The 26,997-nt window shown below is 36.5% G+C and overlaps 1 protein-coding gene across 3 annotated transcripts in view; it reads right to left on the bottom strand.

Annotated features, from left to right (window-relative positions):
* Nubpl (NUBP iron-sulfur cluster assembly factor, mitochondrial) overlaps positions 1–26,997 on the bottom strand; it is a 152,746-nt gene that overhangs the window by 33,811 nt on the left and 91,938 nt on the right. The gene's annotated exons all lie outside the window — the stretch shown is intronic.

The raw sequence follows: 26,997 nt of genomic DNA, 5'->3' as shown, positions 1-26,997 counted from the left end.
CACCATTAAAATAAAAATGTTAGTAAATATGAATATAACAATAGTAAATGAATGTCTAGAATGTGGTAGAGAATTTATCATGTCCAAGTGTAATTTTTTTTTTTAAAGTTTTTATTATAAAACTGATGTACAGAGAGGTTACAGTTTCACACGTTAGGCATTGGATACATTTCTTGTACTGTTTGTTACCTTGTCCCTCATACCCCCCTCCCCGCTCCTCCTGTCCCCCCCTGAGGTGTTCAGTTCACTTACACCAAACACTTTTGCAAGTATTGCTTTTGTTGTTGTTTCTCGTATTTTACCTTTTGTCTCTCAATTTGGTATTCCCTTTGAATTTCCTAATTCTAATACCAGTACACACTGTTTCCCATCAAGTGTAATTTCTTTATCTTTTACTATCTATTGAGTTTACTTGTAGATTTATAGGCACATTCTAATTAGTAAAAATGAGGGACACCATGCAACCTATGTTTCTTTGGGTCTGGCTGACTTTGCTTAATATAATTTTTTCCAAGTCTTTCCATTTCCTTATGAATCGGGGAATGTCATTCTTTTTGATGGAAGCATAGAATTTCATTGTGTATATATACCACATTTCTCAATCCACTCTTCCACTGAGAGGTTGATTCCATATCTTAGCCTGGTAAACATGCTGCAATGAACATGGTGTGCTGGTAGCTTTAGTGTGGCCTGGTTTGTGGTTAACTGGATAAATGGCCAGGAGTGGGATTGCTGGGTCACAGGGAAGCTCATGTTTAGTCTTTTGAGAAGCCTCCATACTGCTTTCCGGAGTAGCTGAACAAGCTTACATTCCCACTAACAGTGCAGTTGAACATTAACTGGGTCGTTTCATTGAAGATTTGTTCTGGGAGTGTTTAATTTTTTGAGCTCTTGAGATATGAGGTATTTGTCTGAGGCATAGCTAGTAAAGATCTCCTATTCTGTGTGCTTTCTATTAACTAGTTTTTAGTTAACTAAAGTTAATTAGTATTCATCATCTAATAATCAGGGCATGGGGACAATTGCTCCCATGATTAATGCTGGTCTGATTTAGTGAGTCAGTTTTTGAGAAAGTAGGTTATTATAAAAGGGCAAAAAGTGTTATTTTTAACAAAGAACCTTTCTATATGCTTAAAAAGGTTTAAAATTCTGGAACGTTTTTCAGGAGTAATAATTTTTATTAACTTAACCTGGGGTACCTTATCAGTTACATATTTGGCACATTTCACTCTAACATAGAAAATTACAAAACTGCATTATATGTTGTTGTAGAATAATATTTGTATCTGGGAAAATACTGTCACAAAGGGCAGGATTAAAGCTACCACAGAAGCTACTTTGTAGATTCCCACTAGGCATTCCCATCTCTAGGATTTAGATGGTCTTGGAGGCAGTAGATACCTGAGGGCCACCAATGCTCCAGGAGACTAGTCTATTCAACACACTGTAGGGTAGAGAAGATTGAAAGAGCTATGGAATCCAAGCTAATTTTTAGCTGTAGCTACTTGCCTACTGCTGTCCTACTAGGCCTTGGTGGGATGGGGCTAGTGACTAGGGATAAAGTGAAGGAGTAGATCTATCGGTAATACGTAGAGAAGTAGGAAAGTTAATTAATATTCATTGGGAACCAGTTATAAGGTCAATACTAGAAACTATATACATATACATAAAGTTTTAAATTTCGTAAAAAGCAGACATAATCTATGTCAATAATAATATAGTGAATTAGGGAAGTTCTGCTAGGTTCCCAAGGTCATGCTGTTAGTGAGTGACAGAGCTGGGATAGAGCTATTTTCTAAACCACTAAGAATTCTGCTAGCAAAAATGCATGCCCTCAAGAACAAAAGTGTTTATAGCCCTCAAATTTTCTTTTCATTTTTTTTCTGTTTCTCTCTCTCCCTCCCCCTCTCTCTCTTTCTCTTTCTCTCTGTATTAATAGTATGTCAGTATTGTCTCTTACACAATCCTTTTAAGAATCTTTCAAATTACAATGCAATGGTTTTAGTAAGCATGAAGTTGTTTGGTATAAATATCCTGACTTTGTGCTACTGAAGAATATTTTAGCTTTCAATAATATGGCATTAAACTCAGGGTTTGTTCTACATCAGTACATATTGAGTACCAACCATTTGCACAAGAAAATTATGAGGCTTAATCATTTAAACCAAAGTAAATAAGCTATAAATTTTAAATATAAATACTTTATATAGATTTTTTTCAAAATACCTATAGTTTTTGAAACTAATATTCTTAAAACTAGGTCAGCAAAATTCATTTTTAAAATTTAAGATTTAAAGTATGTCAAGTAAAAGCAACTGTGAGAAATGCTAGCTCCATATGTAGTTATATTTAAAATACAAGCTATTACACTGAAGCTTTTCTCAGATATTAGCTCAGATGTGATCTGAAAAAATCATCAGGGAAAAAGGAAGTTTGACAAAAATGAAGAGTATGAATCTAGCTGGAGAAAACAGGAATCTAGAGCTGTATTCATCAGAAAGCGTTTTTGTCTGGGAAAATGGCATATCTAACTTCTAATAATTTCTATGACCAAGTAGCTATGTGACCACAGGACAGGCAATTAACCTTTCTGGACTGTAGATTTCCCATCTGTGAAAGTATTTTCGTTTAGATGATCAGTAAGTTTCTTTCTGGTTTCCTTTTATAAAATGGATGACAGTGATCTGTTTATAAAACCTGAAAAATATTTGTGGGAGATTGTTTAAAGGGAAATTGAATGAAAGGTGTTTATATTCCCCAATACAAAATTAATTGATTTCAAAAAAAGAAGAGGAAGAAATGGCTTAACTTGTATAAAATAGCAACAACAACTATTTTCCAGTCTACTTGATACATGTAACAATTTTATTTACAGAATGACCATATTTCCTTTGGAAAATGCAAAGAAACAAAGAAACAAGAAACAAGATTTAAACTTATACTGAACTATAACTGACTGATTTCTATTCTAAATTATCTCATCCAACCTCCTGTAGGACCTGGAGGAATGTTATTATTTACAGGGGAGAAAGATGCAGGAGCTGTTGAAAGGAGTGCTCACTGTTGCCCAGGTGGGGGCAGGGAAGGACCCAATCACACACAATGGAAGCCAAGAGGCCTGACCTCATGCTCCAACAAATGCAAACCACCTCTTCATAAACACTCATGACAGGTATACCCTCAGCCAACAAAAACGGAGCTCAATTCATTCTCATTTTGGTGCTTTCCATACAGCTAAATAACAATTTTGGACCAATAAAATCACAGAAGAAAATGTTGTTAAAACATGTTTGTTTCAATATATCAGTTAAAGTCCTGTATATTGGTGACTAATGGTATGTGCTTATTAAGTAGACATGCCACCTACAAAGCTTAAGAGAATATAAATTTATGTTTAGTGCTATTCTAGTGAGAACTAAATGATGCAGTAGTTACTTGTAAGTATTTTAACAGAGAGTATTCTGAGGAAGATTAAGAATTGCAGGTATAAGAGATGAGGGGAAGATAATAAGACATGGAGGAAAATAGGGCTGAGGATCCTGAGAAAAATAAACACAAAACACCTAATTCCCATAGCACCAACTTCAGTATTTTGCAATTTCCAAAACTATGTAATTACCTCAGAACTACCCCAAAGGCACCTAAGAAACCTATGATGGCAAAATTGTAAAGAAAAAAAGATAATGGACATATTTTATACATCTCATTAAAAGATCATTAAATGAGCAGCTGTTCTTTCATTCTCATTTAGGTATATTGTCCATAATATCTAAACTTGCTCATACTAATTTTGTACCTGATGGGCAAGTGAATGTGGCCTCACTAGGTATTTGGTACCTTCATATTTTCTAATATAACAAAGAACACATTATTATACAAGCTTAAAGTCAGAGCAATGAACAACTGGGTATGGAGGACAATCTTATGGAGTTTAACCACAATTCAAACATTAATGCCAAAATTAACATTTGTCAAGCATTGAATTAGATATTGAGGATACAGCAATGAATAAGATCTCTGAAGTCCCTGACCCAATGAAGGAGAAAAGAAAGAAGATAAACTAATTAGTAGTAGATCATATATAATTTTGGTGCAAGTCACCTCCATTTCCTATCAATGAAACTGGAAAAATTAATATTGCTCATCTCAGAATGATTATATCCTCAAGTCAGGGGCCAGTGGCTCATGTCTGTAATGCTAGCTACTCAGAAGGCTCACACTTCAAAGCCAGCCAGGGCAGGAAAGTCTATGAGACTCCCTATCTCCAATTAACTACCAGAAAACTGAAGTGGCACTGTGTCACTAAGTGGTAGAATGCTAGTCTTGAATGAAAAAGCTCAGGGACAGGGATCAGATCAACAACAACAAAACAAAAGACAATTACATCCTTTCTAAACAAAAATTGTGCAAAGTTCTACACATCAGCAGGACATTGTTATGATTTGGCTATGACTACCCCATAGAAACTCATGTGTTAAAGTTGGTGGTGCTATTTGGGAGTTTCTCAAAACATATGAAGGAAGGGTCCTGCTGGGGGAAAAATATATATATGTCTTTCTCGGAGTGGTTCCCTGGGAGTATATTGTTTCTGGTCCTTCCTGTAAGGTTCCTGGAAAGGTGACCACCATGTGGTTCAGGAAGAAAAGAGTTTACTGTGGGGAGAGCAAACTGCCAGCCAGCATGAGATAGAGGCATGCAAGAGAAGAGAGAAGAGAAAAAGGAGGGAACTTGTGGTTGAGAGGGATTATATAGGGAAAAGCGGGGAGGTGTGACCACAGCAGATGTGGAAGTGAACTCAGAGCCTGGGGGGCCTCTCACTGTCCAAAGGAGGCATGACTAGGTGGTTCAGGAAGTGATCTCAGCAGATGAGTAAGTGACCTCAGAGTCTGGGGTCGTTTGCTGACTCATAGTCAGGGGATTACTGGTTTCAGAGCTGGTGATTGCTAGCTAGGCTATGCGCTGTCTTTCAGGAGAGGAAGGGAGGAAGGGGGCTGGCTGCTCTCTACCACAAACCAAACACTTCCTGTCTGAGTCTCTCCTCTCTCTCTGTCATATGAGGGGAACAATCTCTGCATGTGCTGCGGGCCATGATGTTCTCCCCAACAAAGTACCGCTTGAGGCCGCGAGCCATGGACTCACTTTTCTGAAATACTGAGTCAAAATCTATCCTTCCTTTAGTTGTTTTCTTAAATATTTGACCATAGCAACAAAAAGGGAAATATACAGATATACCAAGTTTCTCTGGTCTATTTCCATCTATAGTGATGTATTTATGCTTAACAAATGTTGATCAAAATTTGGTGTGTAGGTTATGCCATGAATTAGAAGAAAAATATGTGGATCATGATAGGGCTCTCCCACACCCTTTTTTTAATATAGGAAATAATAGGGGGGAATATTCTGAGAAGGCAGCTAGAAGCACCCATGATGACCCACTTCTACAGAGGAGAGAATATCAAAGTCGTGTGGCAGCAGCCACTCTTCCACAGATAACTGTTGTAACATAGATACTTGTAAACACATAATACCCTCAAGCACCAAACACTGGGCTGAAGCAGACAGAGAGGTAGAAGAGAGGGAATTGGGGGGGGGGGGCGCATAAGGGAGAGAGATTCATCTAGAAAATACAAGTAGCACAGAGCTCAGTACCATTTAGTATAAAGAGACAGAAGCCTTGGTTCTGCATAGCATACTGGCACTGAGCAAATTATTTCTTCCTCCCAACATATAATTTTGACACCGTGTCAAGGAGCCATTTGATAAAGCCATTTGAACCCACAGCTCTGGGAGTATCTTGTACAAGTGTCCCACACTGATCCAGTGATGGCCTAGAGAGCTAGTAGGGCACTGGGGTTAGGCCTAGGAAGCAAATTATCTGAGAGATGCTTGTGGTGGAAAGTGGATTATTGACAAGAAAGGGAAGGAAGCCAGATTTTCATTTGCAACAGTTAATTTGGGAAGCTAGTTACACAAGTTGGGGTGGTAGAGCAATGAGGGAGGTCAAAAGCTGTAGGAGCTAATTTTTGAAACATTAAAATGATTTTCCAGTCTTCCCAGCATCGTTTGATTTTAGAATTGAGATCATAACATTCTCTGTTAATGAAATGTACGCAATTATTCTTGTGATTTTTGTATGATTTGGTTTTTCTCCTACTCTTCATTTGCTTATCTGTTCATGTGATAGGATTTACTTTTCTTTCCTTTATTCTTCTGTGTGTAGGATTCCTTTCAGTATCTTCTGGTTTAGTTTTTCATGGAATATGATAAAAAAAGAAGATAGCTTTTTGGGGTAGGTTAATCTTGTTGGCAGTAGTTTACTTTCAGTGCTTTAAATATATCATTCCATGTCTCCCTTGCTGTTAATGTGTCACATGACCTTACCTTGTATGTGACTTGGTACTTCTCTCTTGCAGTATTACTCCCTTATTATGCACAGCTAATGTTTCAACTATGATGTGTATGAAGGCAATTCTATTCTCCTCTAGACAGTTGAGGTCCTGAATGCCTTCTTTCACAAAATTTGGGTAATTTTCTCCCACTATTTTATTCCAATTGTTTTCTAGGCCTTTGGCTTGTACCTCTTTTTCTATGCTCATAGTTCTTAGACTTGGTCTCTTAACTATGTTCCAGAGGTTTTGCATGTTCCTCTTATTTTTTCTAATTCTTTATTTGATTATTCTAATACATCTACATTGTCCTCAAGCCCTGATATCCTGTTTTTAATTCCACCCACTCTACTAGAGAGACTTGCCACTGTGCTGTTGTTTTCAAATTATCTTATTGACCTTTATATTTACTGAATTTCATTATGATTCTTGTTCAGAATTTCTGTACTTTTATAAGTTCTTCTTTCATATCCTGCATTTTCTTCTTATTTCAATTTAGCTGTTTATATTTTCTTTGAGCTTCTTTAGTTATTCCTTTGCATTCTACTAGCAAAGGCTAGTAGAATGGCTTTGTTTTCGATGATGGATATCCTCTGGACATACTCTCCTTCTCTATGACCACTACTGATGGCTGTCAGTCACCCGCACCCTGGCTGGCTGCCACATATTGCAGTGAACACAGATTCTTTGTTTCCCCTGTTATGTCTCAGTCTCAGCACCCAGCTGGCCGCAGACTGCTTCGATTCCAAGTAGCTAATATAATCTGATACCCTGCGTAATTTGGTTTGAAGCATGAGGCCCACCCACAAGAGGATGACTTGCTGCCACTCTGAGATATGGGAAGTAAAAGACTGGTCTTTCTGATGTGGACCTGTGTGAGCATTTCCTCACACAGGGATCTGATGTTTGTGGGAGATATGAATCTGTCCCCATACTCTGTTTGCCAATCTGCTGAGGAGGCTGCTTGACTTATATGTGGGAGAGTTTAGAGCTGCAAACTTTCTCCCAAGTTTTCCTATTTCTGCTTTACCATACTTCAGCTATTCTGTTCCTCTCTCGTGAGTTTCAATGTTCTTTCTCAGTTTAGCTCTTCCAAATATAGTCTGTCCTTCATTTCTCAGATTTTCCTCATCATAAAGTCCAACAAAGAAAGCCTCAGCTCTACAATCTTGCCTTGCTCATCGAGTTTTTATTTTTTTAATTTTATCATTACTAATCAGCATCTTTTTAGTTAAATCTATGCCATTTTTTCTCTTATTATCAATGTTGTGGCTATTGCTGCTGGGGTTTTTTATTTGTTTTAAGCAGTGCTAAGGATTTAATGCTGTGTAGGTTCTTTGTTGTTGAGCTACACACATAGCTGAATTGTAAGAAACTACCTTTATCCAGCCCAAACCAGATTTTACTTGAATCTTGGCAAATACTTCAAACTTAAAGAATAAGTGAAATAAAAGTCCACTACTAGTAACTGGACCACACATTGGCACAGTTGAGAAAGGTCTGAAGTCCTATTCCTGGTCATTCGCTCCCATTTAACAGCAGAAAGAAATAGCATAACTGCTATTGTACCCTACCTAACTTTTCAGACCATACATTGCTGGCAAGCCTGGAGGAATAACCACGGAAAGGTTCATTAAATATGCCTCCCTGAGTCAGGCTCATACCTGTAATTTCAGAGGCTTAGATCAAGAGGATCACAGTTCAGGTCCAGCTCAAGTAGAAAAGTTCATGAAACCCCTTTTTAATCAAAATCTAGGCATAGAGATGTGTACCTACTATCCAGGATATGTTAGAGGCTCAGATCAGGAGGACTGCAGTTCCAGGCTACCCTGGGCAGAAAAGTCCATAAGATTCTATTCTTAATGCAAGCTGGACATGGTGGCATATATTTGAAAGGCAGCTACAAGGGCAAGCCCCCAAAAAGTATATTGCAGTCCAGGTGCAGGCCCTGGCAAAAGGCACAGTAAGTGCCAACAAGGGCTAGAAGCGTGACTCAGTGGTCGAGTTCCTGCTTGACAATAGCAAGGGCTTGAGTTCAAACCCCAATACTACAAGAAACACAGAAAACAAAGCAACAACAATGACAACAAAAAACCTGGCTGAATTTGAAAAAGTTCTCTATGAGACTTAAGCTGTGATACGGGACATAACATTTCAAAACACAATCACAGTGAAAGAAAGAAAAGCCACTGAGAAACTACACTAAGAAGTCTATCTGGAATTAAACTCAATACTACACACAGATTTTCCTGAGTACACTATAGAGAACACTGCTTCCTAACAAGGCTCTTACTTAAAAGTAAAAGAAAGCTCTATCACAATAGCTACACAATCTCAGTATGTAAACTCCTGGACTGTGAAAAAACAAGGCAAGATGATTCCTCCAAAAGTCAGTAATTCTAGAATCTGACTTCAATGATATCCAAGTAGATAAAATCCCAGACAAGTCAAAAGGATGATCTTTAAAACTTTAAAGGATAAATACATTTGAAGAGGATACAAATAAACAGCTGGGTAGATTAAGGAAATCAGTATCAGGTACAAAAGAGAAATTCAACAAAGAGAGAGATTCTGAAAAAGTTACCAACAACAATCTTACAAAATGAAAAGTACTATAAGTCAAAGTAAAAAGTCAGTGGCAGAATGTGTTTATATAGCTCATGATAGAGCTACATGTTAGTTTGTCTAACATATCCGAAGCCCTGAACCCTATCTGTGGCATTTCGGGGGGGGGTGGGGCGGGGGGGTGGTAGAACACTGCTGAAGGAAACAAAACCAAAAACAGCAAAAACAACAAATAACACCACTAATAGACTTTTAAGGCTTGAAGGCAAAGTTGCTAACTTTAGATTGTAAAATAAAAACAAATAAGAAAAATAAACTCAAAAATCAATGGGACCAAATTATGCACAATAGGAATTAATGAAGTACTTATAAGTAAGTATGCTTATAACTGTAAGCATAGAAACAATGAATTTAGAACGCTGAATAGACTTAGGCAGAATAGAAGGCCTCCTCATCAGAATAGTTAAATTGACAAAAGAACAACAACAACAAAAAGATTATTAAAAACATCAAGAGATTAGGATCAAGTCAAAGCTATCAAAATAAAACAGAACAAGGGATGATGCAATTCAGGCCTTGAAAGAAAATAAATCCCAACTCAGATCACTATTCCCAGCAAAGCTACCCTTCAGAATGGAAGGGGAAATAAAGACATTCCAAGATAGGCTTATATCAAAGAAATGCATGATCATTAAGCAAGCATTATAGTAGATACTTAAAGGAATTATATACCCAGAAGAGGAAGCAGGGCAAATATAAACATGAGAACATGAAATAGAACAAATCTCACTAGAATAGTAGATAGATGGGAATTAGGAAAGAATCAAACAATTATTTATTTAGCAAACTATCAAAACTCTGAGAAAAAAAAAGGAGAAATAAAAATTATTTAAAACACAGAAAAAAATTAATGAAATAGTAGGAACTAATACATACTTTCCAATCCACAATGTAAATTATCTTCATCCATTTGCAAGATTCAAGCCAGCTGAATGTATTATTTATTTTATTTTATAAAGTGGTTGTGGGCTGGGAATGTGGCTTAGTGGTAGAATGCTTGTCTAGCATACATGAAGCCCTGGGTTCCATTCCTCAGTACCATATAAATGAAAAAAGCTGGAAGTAGTGCTGTGGCTCAAGTGGTAGAGTGCTAGCCTTGAGCAAAAGAAACTCAGGGACAATGCCCAGGCCCTGAGTTCAAGCTCCAGGACTGGCATAATAAATAAAGTAGTTTTAAAAAGAGATTCCATGTTAGGTTATAAGTACAATGCATGCTTGGCCAATGTCCATCATTCTCCTACATTTTTCTACCACCCAACCCTACCTTCAAGTTATGTAGTTCAATTTTTACATAATGTATACTGAATATAGGGATTGCATTTGCTAGCTCTTCCTACTTCCATTACTGTGTTCCTCCGCCCCCTCCCCCCAATACATGTTTCCACTTCCTGGTGTTCATTTAAATAGGTCATTAGCTGCAAGATATAGCTTGATAAATGAAATTTTTAAAAAATTAAGACTCTTGGGCTGGGAATACGACCTAGTGGCATGAGTGCTTGCCTCCTATACATGAAGCCCTGGGTTCGATTCCCCAGCACCACATATGTAGAAAACGGCCAGAAGTAGCGCTATGGCTCAAGTGGCAGAGTGCTAGCCTTGAGCAAAAAGAAGCCAGGGACAGTGCTCAGGCCCTGAGTCTAAGGCCCGGGACTGGCCAAAAAAAAAAAAAAAATTAAGACTCAACAACCTGCTACCAACAAGAATTTACCTCAATGGTAAAGATACTCACAAAATGGAAATGAAAAGTTGGAAAATGACCTTCCAGGTAAGTGGAATCTATAGTACAGATATATTGATCACTGACAAAAATACTTCAAGTCAGACAGAAAAGGCAAAGAAGGTCAGAATATATTTGCATATTAACATTTTATATGAAGACATAATTATTATAAATAAAATACAGAGCAATAAACTTAGGGATGTGAAAGACCTCTAAAATAAAGAAAAAAAATGAAGAAGATTCAAGAAGTAACAAAGACTTCTAACATGTTCATGGATTGGAATAATTAAATGGCAATAGTATTAAAAATTATCTATAGATTTAATGAAATCTTCAATGAAATGAGAACAATAGTTCTTTACAGAACTAGGGGAAAAACATTCCTAAAATACACATGGAAATAAAAAAGACTATGAATCCTTAGAAAAAAAGTAATGCTGTGGGCATCACAATACTAGATTTTAAAAGATAATACAGTGCCACAGGATCAAAAACCTACAGTATTGGCATTAAACACCGAACTGTAGGCCAATACAAGAATATACTGCCCGCCCCCCCACAAGATCCACACAACTACAACCAGCTGAGTCTCATCCAATGTGCAAAAAAACACATATTGGGAAAAGGGAGCCTCTTTAAAACAGTGACTGAAAGTAGATTATCTTTCATCCTGTACAAAAACCAACTCAAAATGAACTACAGACCATAATATAAGACCTAAACTTTGAAAATAGCATGGAAAAACAGAGAGCAAACTCTTCAAGATATTAGCACAAGCAAGGATTTCTAATTAGAAATTCAGTAAAATAACCACAGGAATTAACAAATGCAATTACATTAAATTTAATAGCTGCACGGCAAAGGAAACATCCAACAGAATGATGAAAGAGCCTATAAAATGGAGAAACTTCGCAGCTTACCTCTAATATAGGATAAATATCTAGGATACATAAAAAAACTCAACAACAAAGCAAGAAATCCAATCAATAAATTGGCAAATGATCTAAGAAGCACAAATGGCCAATAGTAATATGAAAAATTGTTCAATTTTAGCCACCTGGAAAATGCAAATCAAAACTACATTAAGATACCATCTCACTCCAATCAAAATGACTATTAGCAACAACAAAAAATACTGGCAAAGATGTGGAGGAAAAGGAATGTATATTTCTGGAGTAATGTAAATTAGTACAGCCACTATGGAAAACATAAATTTCTTTAAGAGAGAGAAAGGGAGAGAGAGTTAGAGAGGGAGAGAGGGAGAAAGGGAGAGAATGAGAGGGAGAGGAAGAGGAAGAGGAAGAGGGAAAGGGAGAAGGAGAGAGAAATACCATATCCAACTATGTACTACTCCTAGGTATATACCATATACGTTAGCATAGATAGGAGATGCCTGAATACTCACATTTATCCCTATACCATTCACAGTAGCCAGGTTATAGAATCAGCTTAGGTGGCCACCCTCAGATAAACAGACATTACTTATCTATACCCACACTCAGCCATAACGACTGTCTTTTCTCCAACATATCTTTGTTTTCTTGTGAAAGATCAGATGGCCCCATCTGTAGGGGTTTATTTCTCGATCTTCTACTCCATTGGTTTACATGTCTGTGTTTTTGCCAATATGTAGGTATGTAATGTATGTGTCTTCATATGTGTGTGTGTGTTTTGCTTCACTTTCTTGTTGTTGTTAGTTCATTTTTGACTATGACTCTACGGTACAATTTGGAGTCAGATTTTGTGATTTCTTCAGCATTGCTCTTTTTGGCCAGGATTGCTTTAGCTATTTGGGTCTTTTATGCTTCCATATAAAATTTTAGATTTTCTTTTCTATTTCTGCAAAGAATGACATGGAGATTGTAATGGACATTATATTGCATCTATAAATTGTTTTAGATAATAGACATTTTCACAATATTAATTCTTCCAATTAATGAATGTGCCACATCTCTATCCCCAATAATAAACTATAGGTGAAAGATAACTGATTAGTGAAACACACCATCTTATAGAATAACCATTATGAACAACTTTCCTAACTGGTTATTTTGAATGCTAACAGTTACTGAAATATATACACAACATTTCCTTTGAAGTCAGAAACAAGACAAGGATGTCCATTTTCTCTACCGTTTTTCAATATAGAATGTGACCTGAAGTCTTTTCTTCCTTAGCACAATAGAAGCTGGAGAGCTGTCCAATATGTGTTTAGTGACATACCTTATAATAATGCTTCAGTCAGTGATGAACCACATATACAACAGTGAGCTGAAAATTTCCTGTAGCCTATAGACATTACAGCTGTTGTAATGTGTTAGGACAATGTATTATCCACATGTCTATGGTGATGCATGTATAAACATTTGCATTTCCAGTTACTTGAAAGTATAGCATAGCTATGAATAGTACATAATAACTGACAACAGTAGTAAATGACCATATTGGTGGTCTATGGACTTACCATAGCATACTTGCTATCATTTCTACAGTACACTCCTATTTACAGAAACAAAGCTGACTGACTATCAACCATGGGCCGCCTCATGTATCTCCCCTTTACCATGATCATCCTTGATTGCATCAAGAGGCCACATTGAGTGACTTACACCAGCTAGGTTTCATGCATAGACAACAAGGAAATCCCCTGACAGAGCACTTTTCAGAATAAATCCTGGTCATTACATGTTGCATGACTATATACTGAGGTTCTGTGTACGTTTATTTAAAAAATGTTTCATAACTTTACAATCTCATCTCTGCTATGCATTTGCCGAGTACTCCTCAGTTCCTTCTTCACAGAAGATATAATTATATGTGTTTCATTAGTATTCACAGGAGACAAGAAGTGTGTGCCAGATTTTTGCATCACACATAAATACAACCTCACAAAACTTAACCTCTAGTTATCTAGATATAAAAATAGCTCAGGCAAGTTATTAGATTAATTGCCCCAAATACAAATATTTTAAAATAAATGTTAAGAGAAAATTTGACATTTATGTATTTTCTAAAATTTTCAGAAGCTTTCTTAACAGAACTAATTTTACCACAACTAAGCCTTTGGGAACATTAGTCAATTGAATTTTAAATACTTTTGCTAGGCAAAAGTAGTATATATTATTGAAATATTAAAAGATACATTGATATATTAAAAGATAAATTTTTAAAAAGTCAACAGCTTTATAACTTTCATTGATTCACTAAAAAAAAACCAAAACCCACATTTATTTACATTAACCATATTTGCCAAGAATGTGAAGTGCTGGCAATTTAACAGTGAAAAAGATAGTGAAGAAGTCAGCACCATCCCTTGTAGACTTTATACTCCAGTGGGTGGAAAGCACCAATAAACAATAAAAAAGAAAATACCAAATCTAAAGAAATGTCCTGATGAAAGTAAACACAATGATATAGATTGTGACTTCCATGTCTTCTGCGGTTACATTTAAGATGATGCCTGAATATCAAGTGAGACTTGACAGTGAAGGTCAGTGGAAAGAAGGTTCTGGATGGAGAGAACAGCCCCAGATTCAAGTTATGCTATGATGGAAGTGAAAAACAAGCAAGTAACAGTAATAATAAAAATTCTGAATAAAAGTAAGTCCTAGTCAGATAAGTTAAAATCCTAAGGCTAAGATTGACTGAATTATGGTCCAAGTACAATGTTTTTTTTGTTTTGTTTGATTTTTAATTATATAAAGTTTAAACACGTATGAAAGAGAGGAGTAAATATTCACCATCATTAACTTCATGTCCAGGCTTGTTAAGTTTACTCAGTCCCTTTGCCTCCCAGACATCATATATCATATTGTGTGTGTGTGTGTGTGTGTGTGTGCTGTAGCATGTATCTCTCAAAAAAAATGACTTGTCATGTAAATGCACCACATTCATTATAATCAATTAGTTATCTTTCTATTTTTCCTCACAATTTGTTGGAAAGAAAACTAAGCTGTTTATACTATAAGATTTTTCCTATTCTGGGGCTTTTGTATGCCATTCTCATTTTGTTTCATATATTTACTACAAATTGGCAGTTCAATATTAGATGTTCAAGTTTGAATTTTAGCGAGACTATTCCATAATTTGACATGGGCTTCCATCAGAAGTGTGTGTGTGTGTGTGTGTGTGTGTGTGTGTGTGTGTGTGTGTGTGTGCGTGTGTGTGTGTGTGTGTGTGTGTAGAAAAAATAATCAGCAATGGTGCCCTAGAGCTAGGGATGTAGCTCAGTAGAAAAGCACCAGGCTAGCACGTGTGAGGCCCTGGGATGATCTTAGGGTTGATCCCAGTCCTGCCAAAATCCAAAACCAAACTAGACTAAAACAAACAGAAAAACAATTCTTATGAATTTGGCCTAAGCAACTTGGCTTATGCAAAAAACACAGGGAAGGTCAAATTTTGGAAACAAAATCATCTAGTTATGATTTACAAAGTCATTATTACTGTTTGTCTACAAACAATCCTGACCAAGAAAACAGCCATAATTTCAAGATAAAACTAAAACATCCTTTTATATATTTCCTATGCGTGTTTTGCTGAAATGAAAACCCATGACAGAATCAATTTTCACTTTCTTGCTTAAGAATTTTCCTACCTGTACCCTCATACTCTGTATGTATGTGTAGACATAGAAACATACACGTGCATATACTAATGAAGACATGCCAGGTAAAAAAGCATTTCAAAGAATAGAAACAAATACTATTTTAACTGAGATTAACTCTCTCTTACTTCAACTAATAGATCGTCAAAAAATAGAAGGGCTAGACAAGCAACCAGACTATAGAACAAAGGAGAAACAAGGATCAAAACAATTATCAAGCGAATAGTACCTCGGACACCCTGCTTAAGAGATCTTATTTTTCTTTAGCAGTCCTACAAGAAAAACTGTCTCGGTTTCACAGACAAGAAGCCTGTTATCTTAGAGGGAAGCAACAATTGTGGGACAGAGAGACTTACAGAGTGACAAGTTCAGAGTCAGCTTCCAGCACATAATGAGAGGCCTGGAAGCAACTGAAAAAGCAGAAATGTTCACAAATCAAGAAATGAAAGTTTATGGGTAAGACTGGTGTGTTCTGGATGGAATGATTTTTTTTTAAGCTACCTGAATGTTGGTAAGCATGGTTGGTAAGCGAAGAGAGCTAAGGAACTAATACTAAGGGGGTGGAGGGGGTGAGGCCTGTGAGATATCAGACCATTCTTTAGTACGCACAGATGGCCTTAGTGATAATAGGAATCCGTGTGTTCTCCTCTGGGTAATATCTTCATGGTGGGTGTCTTTCAAGTCCCCACTCCATCCAAATTCAGTCTTCACTATCCCAGGAAGATATCCGCCTATATGTAAACCCAGGCTACAGAGGGAATTTACCCATGCCTGTACTGGTCTATATGGAGGCACTCCGCAGGTGGGAAGCTGCAGGTGACTAATTTATTTAACAGTAAGTGCATTTCAGAATAGCATGTTTTTTAATATGAAGAATTCTAATATCAATACTACCCCCGTTAACTAGACTCCATGACTGATTCTTAAAGGGTAGCTCTCCCAGCTAAAAACAAATTACAAAGTAAGAAAGAGGATAAGCAAAAATATAATTTATAATATAAAAAATACAGATCATATATTTCAGTTACCTTGACAGAAAGAAAGGGAGAGAGGGAAAGAGAAAGAGGAAGAAAAACCTTAAACTTACGGGAACTATTGGGGAAAAAAAAGCTGGGTTTATTTGCATATATTTAAAAAGAAGACTAAACTTTACCTGAAGGAAAACAAGATTTTGTATGATCTTTCAATGCAGTGTATACATTAATTAATTATATTCTGTGTACAGAAAAAAATTACAAATTGAGTACTACATTTTTCTTGACATTTATTTTTAAAGGAATATAATTAATTGTTTTGTGCTTCTGTGAATTTTCGTTGCTCAGAGTCATCATAAATGTTTAAATGTAAATTAGTGACAAACTGCATTGTGAATCTCAATTATTAAAATGCATAATCATATTTCCAAACTGCTTGTTTATTACACTCAAAATGTACAAACAGATGATATATCTATTAACATTTTTATAATTGAAAAAAGGATATATATATATATATATACATATATATATATGACATAAGGTCTCAAACTTCTTTGCTAATCTACCTTTTCCCATCTGTTCCTCCTCTTCTTACATTTACACAGCATTCTCACACTCTTCATCTTGGTAAAAACTGTCACTATATTTCTTCTTTCTCAGTCTTTCCTAATCAAAATGCAAAGTCATCATTCATTTAATATATTTTACTTCACTGGATAAGGTAAGAAATAGAATTATGACATAGTCACCAACCTTTTTCCTTTCTCTCCCCACCCCCTTGTTTGTTTGGTTTTGGGTGGTACTAGTGTTCAAACTCAGGGACTCACACTTGCCAGGCAGGTGCTCCTTATTTGCACTGGTTATTTTGAGGCAGGGTCTCACTTTTTCCCCAGGCCTACATTCGGACTCTTATCCTATTTTATGCTTTCTTCCATACTTGGGAAGACAGACATGTGCCATCATACCCAGTTTCTTCTACTGAGATCAAGTATCATGAACTTACTTCTTTGGGCTGGCCTAAAACCATGATCCTACTGAATTCAGCCTCCTGTGTCACTAGGATTACAGGTGTAAGCCACTGTACCCAGCCCTCTACCTTTCTGTTTATTTGTCTGTCTGTATTTTAAGATAAGATCTCACTCTTTGTCCTGCTGGCCTCAAACCTTTGATCCTCCAATTTCTACCTTCTGGGTAGCAGGGGTTGTGTTCAGCTTCCCTGATCTATCTGATTGCTATGTCTTTGATCTCCTTCTCTCAAAAAATAGTCTTCTTTGTGCCATTCTTAAGTAAGAATTATTGTATTATATTTCTTTAAAACTAGATGAAATATAATCATAACTTTAAATGAATAGACACACACACAGACTCAGAATGTCAAGAAATTATCTGATCCTGGAGAAACTTTTCTCATTATTCAAGGTACACACTGTCCAACCAAGCCAGAATTACCATACACAGGAGAGTGTGAGGATATAAGAAGCATTTAAGAATGTTAAATTGTGCTGCACACCAGTGGCTGTAATGCCAGATACTCAAGAGGCTGAGATCTGAGGAATAAGGTCTGAAGCCAGCCCAGGCAGAAAAGTCTGTATCTCCAATAAGCTACAAAAAAGCCCAAAGTGGATCTATGGCTGAAGATAGAGGGCTAGCTAGTCTTTAGGAAAAGAAGCTCAGGAACAGTATCCTAGGCATTGAGCTCAAGACCTAGGACCAGCAAAAAAAAAAAAAAAAGAAAAAAAAAGAAAAAAAGTAAACAGTTAAATTGTATCATTAATTAAAAATTTAAGAAAACAAATGATTAAGACAGAGTATTAAGATACCTTCAAAGAGTATTTATTATTGTGCTTACTAGAGTTTTACAAAATAACCAGTAATTACTTAGGAAATGAGCCACCTCTTTACAAAAAAAAAAAAAAATCACTAAACCTTCTCCTAAAGCATTAATCCTTGTGTTTCTACATTATTCAATATGTCCATATTATCATGCTTAAATTGACACTCCTAATTGTATGATACCTAAAAGTAGCAATTTCTTGATAACATGTATAAAGATAATATAGCAATCTACAAAATACATATGAATTAAACTTTAAGTTGAGAAAGTATTCTGCATGCAATGATTCTCACTTAAAGAATACAGAGTTATTACTTATGAAGCTAAAGTTGGGAGGATCATGGTTTGGGGCCAATCCAGGTAGAAAAAAAAAACAAAACTCAACCAAGAGAGTAATGCACATCTGTTAGGTAGAGTAGAAGCCTAAAATAGACAGATTGCAACCCAAGCATATACCTACCAGAAATCAAGACCCTGTCTCAAATACAACAAGCACAGCAAAGAGCTGAATACAAGGCTCAGCTATAGAATGCCTATCTACCAAGTGCAAGCCTCTGAGTTCAAATTGCAATACCACCAAAACTTAAAACAACAAAAAGGAATGCAATCTTACTAAATTTAAGAAACTTAACTTTTCTTTTTTTTTTTTTTTTTTTTTTTGCCAGTCCTGGGCCTTGGACTCAGGGCCTGAGCACTGTCCCTGGCTTCTTCCCGCTCAAGGCTAGCACTCTGCCACTTGAGCCACAGCGCCGCTTCTGGCCGTTTTCTGTATATGTGGTGTTGGGGAATCGAACCTAGGGCCTCGTGTATCCGAGGCAGGCACTCTTGCCACTAGGCTATATCCCCAGCCCCTTAACTTTTCTTAATTTTGCTTCTCATACTTAATTCCTATTGATAATGTCAAAACAGTGAAAAGAGATTATCAGCCATGGAAAGATCTTGGAGAAGTCAGGAAGAAATGGAATTAGGGAGCACATAACAACAACAGAGATTTAACAAGAAAAGGGATGAAGAAGTAAGAATTACAGATGTGTATGGAAGTGAATGCAGGAAACTCAAATCTGTCTGCCATTCTCATTTTCAAGACTCTAAAGAGCCTGAGGAATAGTAGCATATGGGCACTTGAAGAGTGGGTTGATTCATGTATTCACTGCTATGAAACACTAAACACAATTTTCCATTTTCAGGAATACTTAAAGCTTTATTTTTACATGATTTGTGTCACATTAGATGCATACATATATATATACATATATGTGTGTGTATACATATATACATCTCAAGTCTTCCAAAGTGTTTCCTCAGTAGTGGTAAACTTTACCTATCATGCAAAAAAAATGAATGTTTGGGTCAAAAATTATTAAGATCCCAGCTGAGAGTATGTATCATAATCTCCAGATAGCATCAATTGTTGATGTAATTTCTGCTAGGTATGTTCATCAACAGATGAGAACCTGAACTGCAACGTTGATACAGGCATAGGTAGCTGACAGACAAAGATGACAATGGTGAGCATGAATCTAAAGGACAGAGATGAACTTCAAGTTCACCAATACTGTACCAGGATTGGAATTCTCCTTGAGGTCAGATCTCTTACCAGTTTCAGTGAAGGTAGGGAGTGAGAAATTCAGAGTAAATAACAAATAAAGACAAGAGTTAGAGACAATAGACAAACCCTAAATGAGATCACGGAATTGATTAGTGGAAAAGACTTTAGTAACAATGGAACTGATAGAAGTTGAGATTTAAGAATTAAGAATGATAACAGTCATCTGCCAATGGTCCTAATAAGTACCGAGGACTAGTCTAGAGTCTTAATATCTCTGTTATCCAATGGCTTCACCTAGAACTTTGTCAGAGATCTAGAAGCTAAGACAACTCTAAAGTTCTAATGAATCAGAATTTCAACAACAAATCCAAGTTTTGAAAGTCACTGGCATATAGCTTAATAAATGATACAAAAACCAAAGACAACATGTGGATAGTCACATATATGTGTACACATGCAAGGACACATATATAACAAGTAAAATTATCTGTATGAGATATGAGGATATATACAGATATAAATACATATGCATTGGATTATTTACACACACATATGTATATAGAAACACATATGTATGTTTACACACATGTATACACACAATTAAAGAGACCACAATGCCAGCAGAAAAGTAGTATGTTTTCCATGATCTCTAGAGCTTGTGATTCCAGAGTAACATCCTTAATATGAAAATTCAGACATGGTTTTACTGCTCCTTTCCTCTATATTTTTTCAATCTTTTCTTCTGCCAAAAGCTTCTTTATAGGGCTGAGAGACTTTGTTTTTAATGTTAGCTTGTCTCCAATTTCTTTTACAAAGATACAGGTTATTCTTTAAAAATCAATTTAGAGATTTCTGCTTTCTGATCGGGCATGGAAGGAACTTATAAACTGCTATTCTGTCCTAACAAAGAAAAGGCTGAACTGAAAACTCAATAACTCTTCTTAGATCCACAAAAGAAGTAAGATAAGGGCAAATCACGATACCCAAAATTGGAGAGGCCAACTTGTAGGTACAGAGAACCACAGAGAAATCCACAAGCAGAAATCTTGCTGGGAACAAGGGCAAGAACGGAAAAAAATTGCAATACAAAAATTGATGTGGACAGGTAGGTATTAGGGTGAAAAACTCCAGAGGGATTCAGTCATAGAAAACTACCCACACTCTAAGTTTTATTTCCAAGAGCTCAAACCAATTGTCTAGTGAGTACCAGAGGGGGGAAAAAAATCTTACAATTCTGGCAGGAGAAGTGAAAAGTAGTCATTTTAAAATTACACTAGAGGACTGTGTTAGCTTGAAGAAGATCTACACAGATGAAACTTTTGAAGAAATAGGAATACTGAACAACAGATCCCTCTAGACATGTGTCCTGCCGTGGGAAAGAAGTGGCCGGAAGGGCATGAGAAACCCTTGTGAACGCCACATCCCTGACAAGGACCTACTCAAAAGACAACAGATGTTTCTTCTGCACCCACAGCTCAGCAAACATTACATTACACAGTATAGCATAGCCAGCCATCAAGGGAAAAGTACAATACATACTAAGGAGCAACATACGGTTTGGAAAGGAAAAGTAAGCATCAGAACCAGAGAAAGAACTTGGAAATGACAAGGAGCTGCCATTATCAGAGCAGGAATTTTTAAAAGCTTGATTAATAGGCTAGTGCCTACAATGAACGAAGGGGACAGTATGAGAACAAGTAGCTTAATCAGAGTAATAGAAATGCTAAGAAAGAATTATAAGAACAGAAATGCTATGTTTGAAATAAAAAATGGTCTTCGTGGGTATATTCACAGACTGAAACAGTGGAGAAAAGAATCTCTAGACTTAATGACCCCTCAATAAAACTTACAAAGCCAAAAAGCAAACCAAAAACCAAACAAAATCAAACCAAGGGAAAACCACCAGAAAAGAATACCCAAGAAATGTGAGATAATGACTAAACTTCTACCATACATTCAATAGGAAAATATTAAAAGCAAAGGAAAGAAAAAATGTAACATTAATACTCATCAAATTAGCATGGGACACCAAATCAAAGAATGTCATTGAATAGTGAGCAAGATAAAAGAAAAAAAGACAAATACCTTATTGCCACCCATGAATTTCATATTCAACTTGTAAAAAAAATCAAGATTAAAAAAATCTCTAGGGCTGGGGATATAGCCTAGTGGCAAGAGTGCCTGCCTCGGATACACGAGGCCCTAGGTTCGATTCCCCAGCACCACATATACAGAAAACGGCCAGAAGCGGCGCTGTGGCTCAAGTGGCAGAGTGCTAGCCTTGAGCGGGAAGAAGCCAGGGACAGTGCTCAGGCCCTGAGTCCAAGGCCCAGGACTGGCCAAAAAAAAAAAAAAAAAAAAAAAAAAAAAAAAATCTCTAAAACAAAGAAGTCAGAGAAAATTAAAATATCTTGGTAAGGCAAACAAACACAATGGTAATTCCATTTTCTTCTCAGAAATCTTATAAGCAAGAAGACAATCTGATGAGTTGAGGATGTAGCTCAGTGGTAGAACACATGCACAAGGTCATAGATTTACAGAAAGTGAGAGTGAAAGAGAAATGTATGAAGGACTGAAAAAGAGAGAGAATACATCAACCTCAAATTCTATACCTTACAAAATTATGCTTCCAAATGAAGCAGGACACATGTCTAGAGGGATCTGTTGTTCAGTATTCCTATTTCTTCAAAAGTTTCATCTGTGTAGATCTTCTTCAATGGTGACTCATGTCTATAATGATTGCTTCTCAGAAGGCTGAGATATGAAGATTGTGGTTTGAAGCAAGTTCAAAAAGAAAAGTCTGAGAAATTATCTCCAATTAGCAAGCAAAATACCAGATTGTAGACATGAGTCAAATGGTAGAGCAACATCTGGAGCAAGGAAGGCAAGGAAGAGTGTAAAGCCCTGAGCTCAAGCCCAGGTAAAAGCACAAGAGAGTGGGGGAATTTTCTTAGGTAAATAAAAATTGGGAGAATTTGTTATAACCTTGTCTTACAACAAGTATTAAGAGAAATTTATTTAGAGGACTAGAAAATACTATAGATCTATGAAGAAGAATATCAGAGAAGAAATAAGGAAGGTAAAATAAAAATGTTTTGTATATGTGTGCCAGTCCTGGGTCTTGAACTTGGGGTCTGGGCACTATCCCAAAGCTTTTTTTCCTCTTCTTCCAGCATTTCTGGTGATTAACTGGAATTAAGAGTCTCACAGACTTTCCTGGCTAGGCTAGCTTCAAATTGTGATAGTCTGATCTCAGCCTCCTGCATAGCTAGAATTACAGGCATGAAGTACTGGTAACCCAGTTTCACAAGGTTATTTTCAATACCACGCTAAATGCCCAAAAGAAAAGCAAACTACAAAAATTCTAAAAACACCAAATACTGGCAGGACTGTGTACAGCAACAGGAACTTGCATTCCTTGCTAGTAGGAATGCAAAATGACATACACACTTTGGAAGATAGTATATCAGATACATATCTTTATAAATATTTTTTACTAAATTATCTAGCAATTACCCATCTTACTTATAACCAGAAATTTATGCCAACACAAAACCTGTACATGGATGTTTACAGCAGCTCTCTTTATAAAAGCCAAAACATAGAAGTAGCCAAGATGTCCTTTACTAGATGAATGGAAAACTATAGTACATCCAAAGAATGAAAATTTAATCATAACAAAAAAGAAACATGCTATCATAAAAACATCTTGTCATAAAAAAAAGACATGGAGGAAACATGAATGCATCTTTTCAAGTGAAAGAGTCAATTTGAAAAGGTTGCATACTAAATGATTCTAACTATGACACTGTGGAAAAGATAGAACTATAGAGGCAGCAGAAAGATCTGTGGCTACCAGGGGAGAGGAGGAGAGAAACAAGACAAGGCAGAGCACAGAAGATTTTTAGGTCAGTGAAATTATTCTCTATTGTAATATAAGGGTTCACACACATAACCATCTATTTGCTCAAACTCATAGACTACACAAGACTAAGACTGACCTCTCAGCTATGGGTAATAATGCAGTGGCTGTTGATGTATGTGCACCTGGAACAGCTACTTCACTCTGGTGGGGGACACTGCAGGGGAGAAGCTATGCTAATGCAGGGACAGGTACTGTATAGGAATCTCTGTAGCTTATACTCGGTGTTGCTGTGAATATCAACTGTTCTAAAAAACATACGATCAGCTGCTTAAATTGTTCATGTTTATACATTTACATGTATATCCACATTCATAAACACCTCATTCTATAGCCTAATTTTCTGAGCAACTTATTTATTTATTTATTTATTTATTTGGCCAGTCCTGGGCCTTGGACTCAGGGTCTGAGCACTGTCCCTGGCTTCTTCCCGCTCAAGGCTAGCACTCTGCCACTTGAGCCACAGCACCGCTTCTGGCCGTTTTCTGTATATGTGGTGCTGGGGAATCGAACCTAGGGCCTCGTGTATCCGAGGCAGGCACTCTTGCCACTAGGCTATATCCCCAGCCCCGTGAGCAACTTATTTTAAAAAATGGTTAGTAATAGCTATGTTTAGCCATTATTATTTACAAATTGGTTCAAATGTAATAGAAATATTTTTTTCCTAGCGCCTAAAATTTTAGGCTGACTATAAATAATCATATATTACATAGCTGGCATTCTCTCCACTTTCTTCCTGAAACCTTATTTTATGAGACAGAATTACATATATATTCAACAAAAATATACTTTTGAAGAATATTTATTTATAAATCACTACTAGAAGGGCTCAAATGAAACAGAAAACCTCTTTCTTTTGGAATAATTTCTTCTTATGGAGAAAAATAATCTTCATCTCTAATCAACTAAGAAATGCTTTCATGTTATGCTTGACTTCTAAGTTAATTCCTCTCCGCAGATGTCACGCGATACATCTCTGCTGTCCAGATTATCATTGTCTTTTGGGTATAAAAAAAAGATAAAGATGTTATTTAAGTCAAAGTACCAAGAAGTGTATGAAAGAATACAATATAGAATAAAAGCACTGGGAAGAGGAATTGACAAAGTTCCCAAAGTCAACTGTACCCAAGATTCACACTCATAGAGCTTAATCTTTAAAAAGGCAAAACTTATGTGACAAAAATCTCATCATGGCTTTGAAGGGTTATGGCTTCTAGTGAAGAGACCTCATATGGGTCTTCTTATCTCTAGCCTCCAAATTACTTAATTTTCCACTATTTTTTCCGCTGAGCTCCCCGTGCATTAATAATATGCCTGAGAATAAAATGAGTTCCAGCAATACAGAGAAATTAATCATATTAAATATGTTGTTCAGAGTTTGTGAGTTCTGATATAAGCAGTGAAAACTGTTTTAAAAGTTGCTATCAAGAACTTACTACAACCTTCCAAATTCTCAAATTGTATTACAAATACAAAGGCAAGCATGCAAAATTCACACAAATCACAGCCATGAGTCATTATTTTTACTTATTAAGCAAAAAACATTCTTATAAATGAAAATGAAGAGCATTTTCTAAGAAAAAAATAAAGTATCAGAAAAGTGGGAGAGGAAGGGTAATGGGTTTAAATTGTCTACACACCTCTAACCAGGAAGAAAGAGGAAATGCAATTCTTTAGTGCAAGTAGAACAAACAGAATTACAGAACCAATCCTGTGAAAGAACAAAGAAGTCTCAGTAAGATGCTCATGGAAATGGCTGCCAAAGATGATGATCACAAATCTAGTCACATGATTTACAACTGAGCTGTTGCAATGACCAAGCATTTAAACAACCAGAGAACCATATGGAAAATATAATTAATCTTGACCCTTATTTCACCCTCATCAAAAAATTAAAGAGTACTCATAGACCTAAATGTGAGACTTGAGATAATTAAGGTTCTAGAAAGAAATGTAACTGAGTTGAATGATTTTTAAATAATACACAGAAAATTTTTAACAACTTGGTAAGATAGGCCTAATTCAAAGATAGACTTTTTACATAAAAATACCATTAAAGGAGTAAAGTATAATGCATAGACTGAGAAAACATTTATAACACAAATGGTCACATCCAAGTAATACAAAAAGATCATATCCGGAATATATACATTTGAATGCTACAAATTAGTAAGAAAAAGAAAGCAATGTAACTTTTAAAAAGGATAAAAAAAAAAAACTAAAGAGGCAAGTCATCAAGAAGCAATACTCAACATGCATTTTAAGTCATTATGAGAAACCAAAACATACCTAAACCAGATACCAAGTACTCTCATGTATTGATAATTAAAGTGATAAAACCAGGTTTGACACTAATCAAGATGCATTGTATCATAAGTTGATGTGCTGAATTGAAACCCCTCTCTACAACTACTAAAGATAATCTTCAATTAAAATGAAAACTTAAAGATAATTAAAAAAATTTTAAAGTGCCAAAAGCAACCTTGGAAAATTGCTTAGAAACTTGTAACAGACAAGAAAATAACCTAGAAATGACACTCTTAGGTATAGATTAGGTATGAAGAAATTAATATAGCTCTTTTATAGAGTGTAAGGTTCCCTAGAAAGGAAACCCACCACATAGTTCAGGCAGAGAAGAGTTTATTGGGGGGGAAAGCAAACTGCCCACCCACACAAGATGGAGGCCCAGGGAGACAGGGGGAAGGAAGAAGAGAAAAAGAGAGGAAAGGAAAGAGAAAGAGAGGGAGAGAGTAAGAGAGAAAAGGAAAGAAAGAAAGAAAGAAAAGTAATGAGGGTGGGGATTCGTGTTGAGCCGGTTTATATGGGGAAAGGCAGGAGGTATGGCCAGGCGGATTGGATGTGATCTCAGAGAAAGGGAGGCAACTGTCTCCGGGTGTGCCAGTTACCTAGGTAATGCAGGTACTGGTCGAAGACTTAAGCAGGTGGGGGCATCTGCATGGAGCCCTCCCAGAGGTGGACCTTACATTCCAGCCTTTTATTAATTATGAAAAAGGGCGCCAACTCCCTCTGGCTACTTCCTTTAGGCAAGGGGCATCGACATTAGGGGTAAAGGTGGAGATGTGGCACCCTCCGGGAGAAGAAAAGCAGTAGCCCCATGGTGGTAGGCGTTAGTCCTTGAATGAAGCCTGGAAGAAGTCTCATGAAGCAGGGGCTGTAACTTATTAGGAACTGACCACACACACTGTAAGAATTATTTCTCCCAAGTGAGCCAGACCCAAAGAAACATGGACTCTATGGTCTCCCTTATTGGGAATAATTAGTATAGGTTTAGGCAAGTCATAGCAGAGCATCACAAGGCCCAATAGCTATACCCTTATGAACACCTAAGACGATGCTAAGTGAAATGAACTCCATGTTATG

This window comes from Perognathus longimembris, chromosome 14, assembly GCF_023159225.1.
Source record: "Perognathus longimembris pacificus isolate PPM17 chromosome 14, ASM2315922v1, whole genome shotgun sequence".
Taxonomy (NCBI): Eukaryota; Metazoa; Chordata; class Mammalia; order Rodentia; family Heteromyidae; genus Perognathus; species Perognathus longimembris.
Note: the sequence above shows the minus strand (reverse complement) of the source record. Positions and strands in the feature narration are given on the sequence as shown.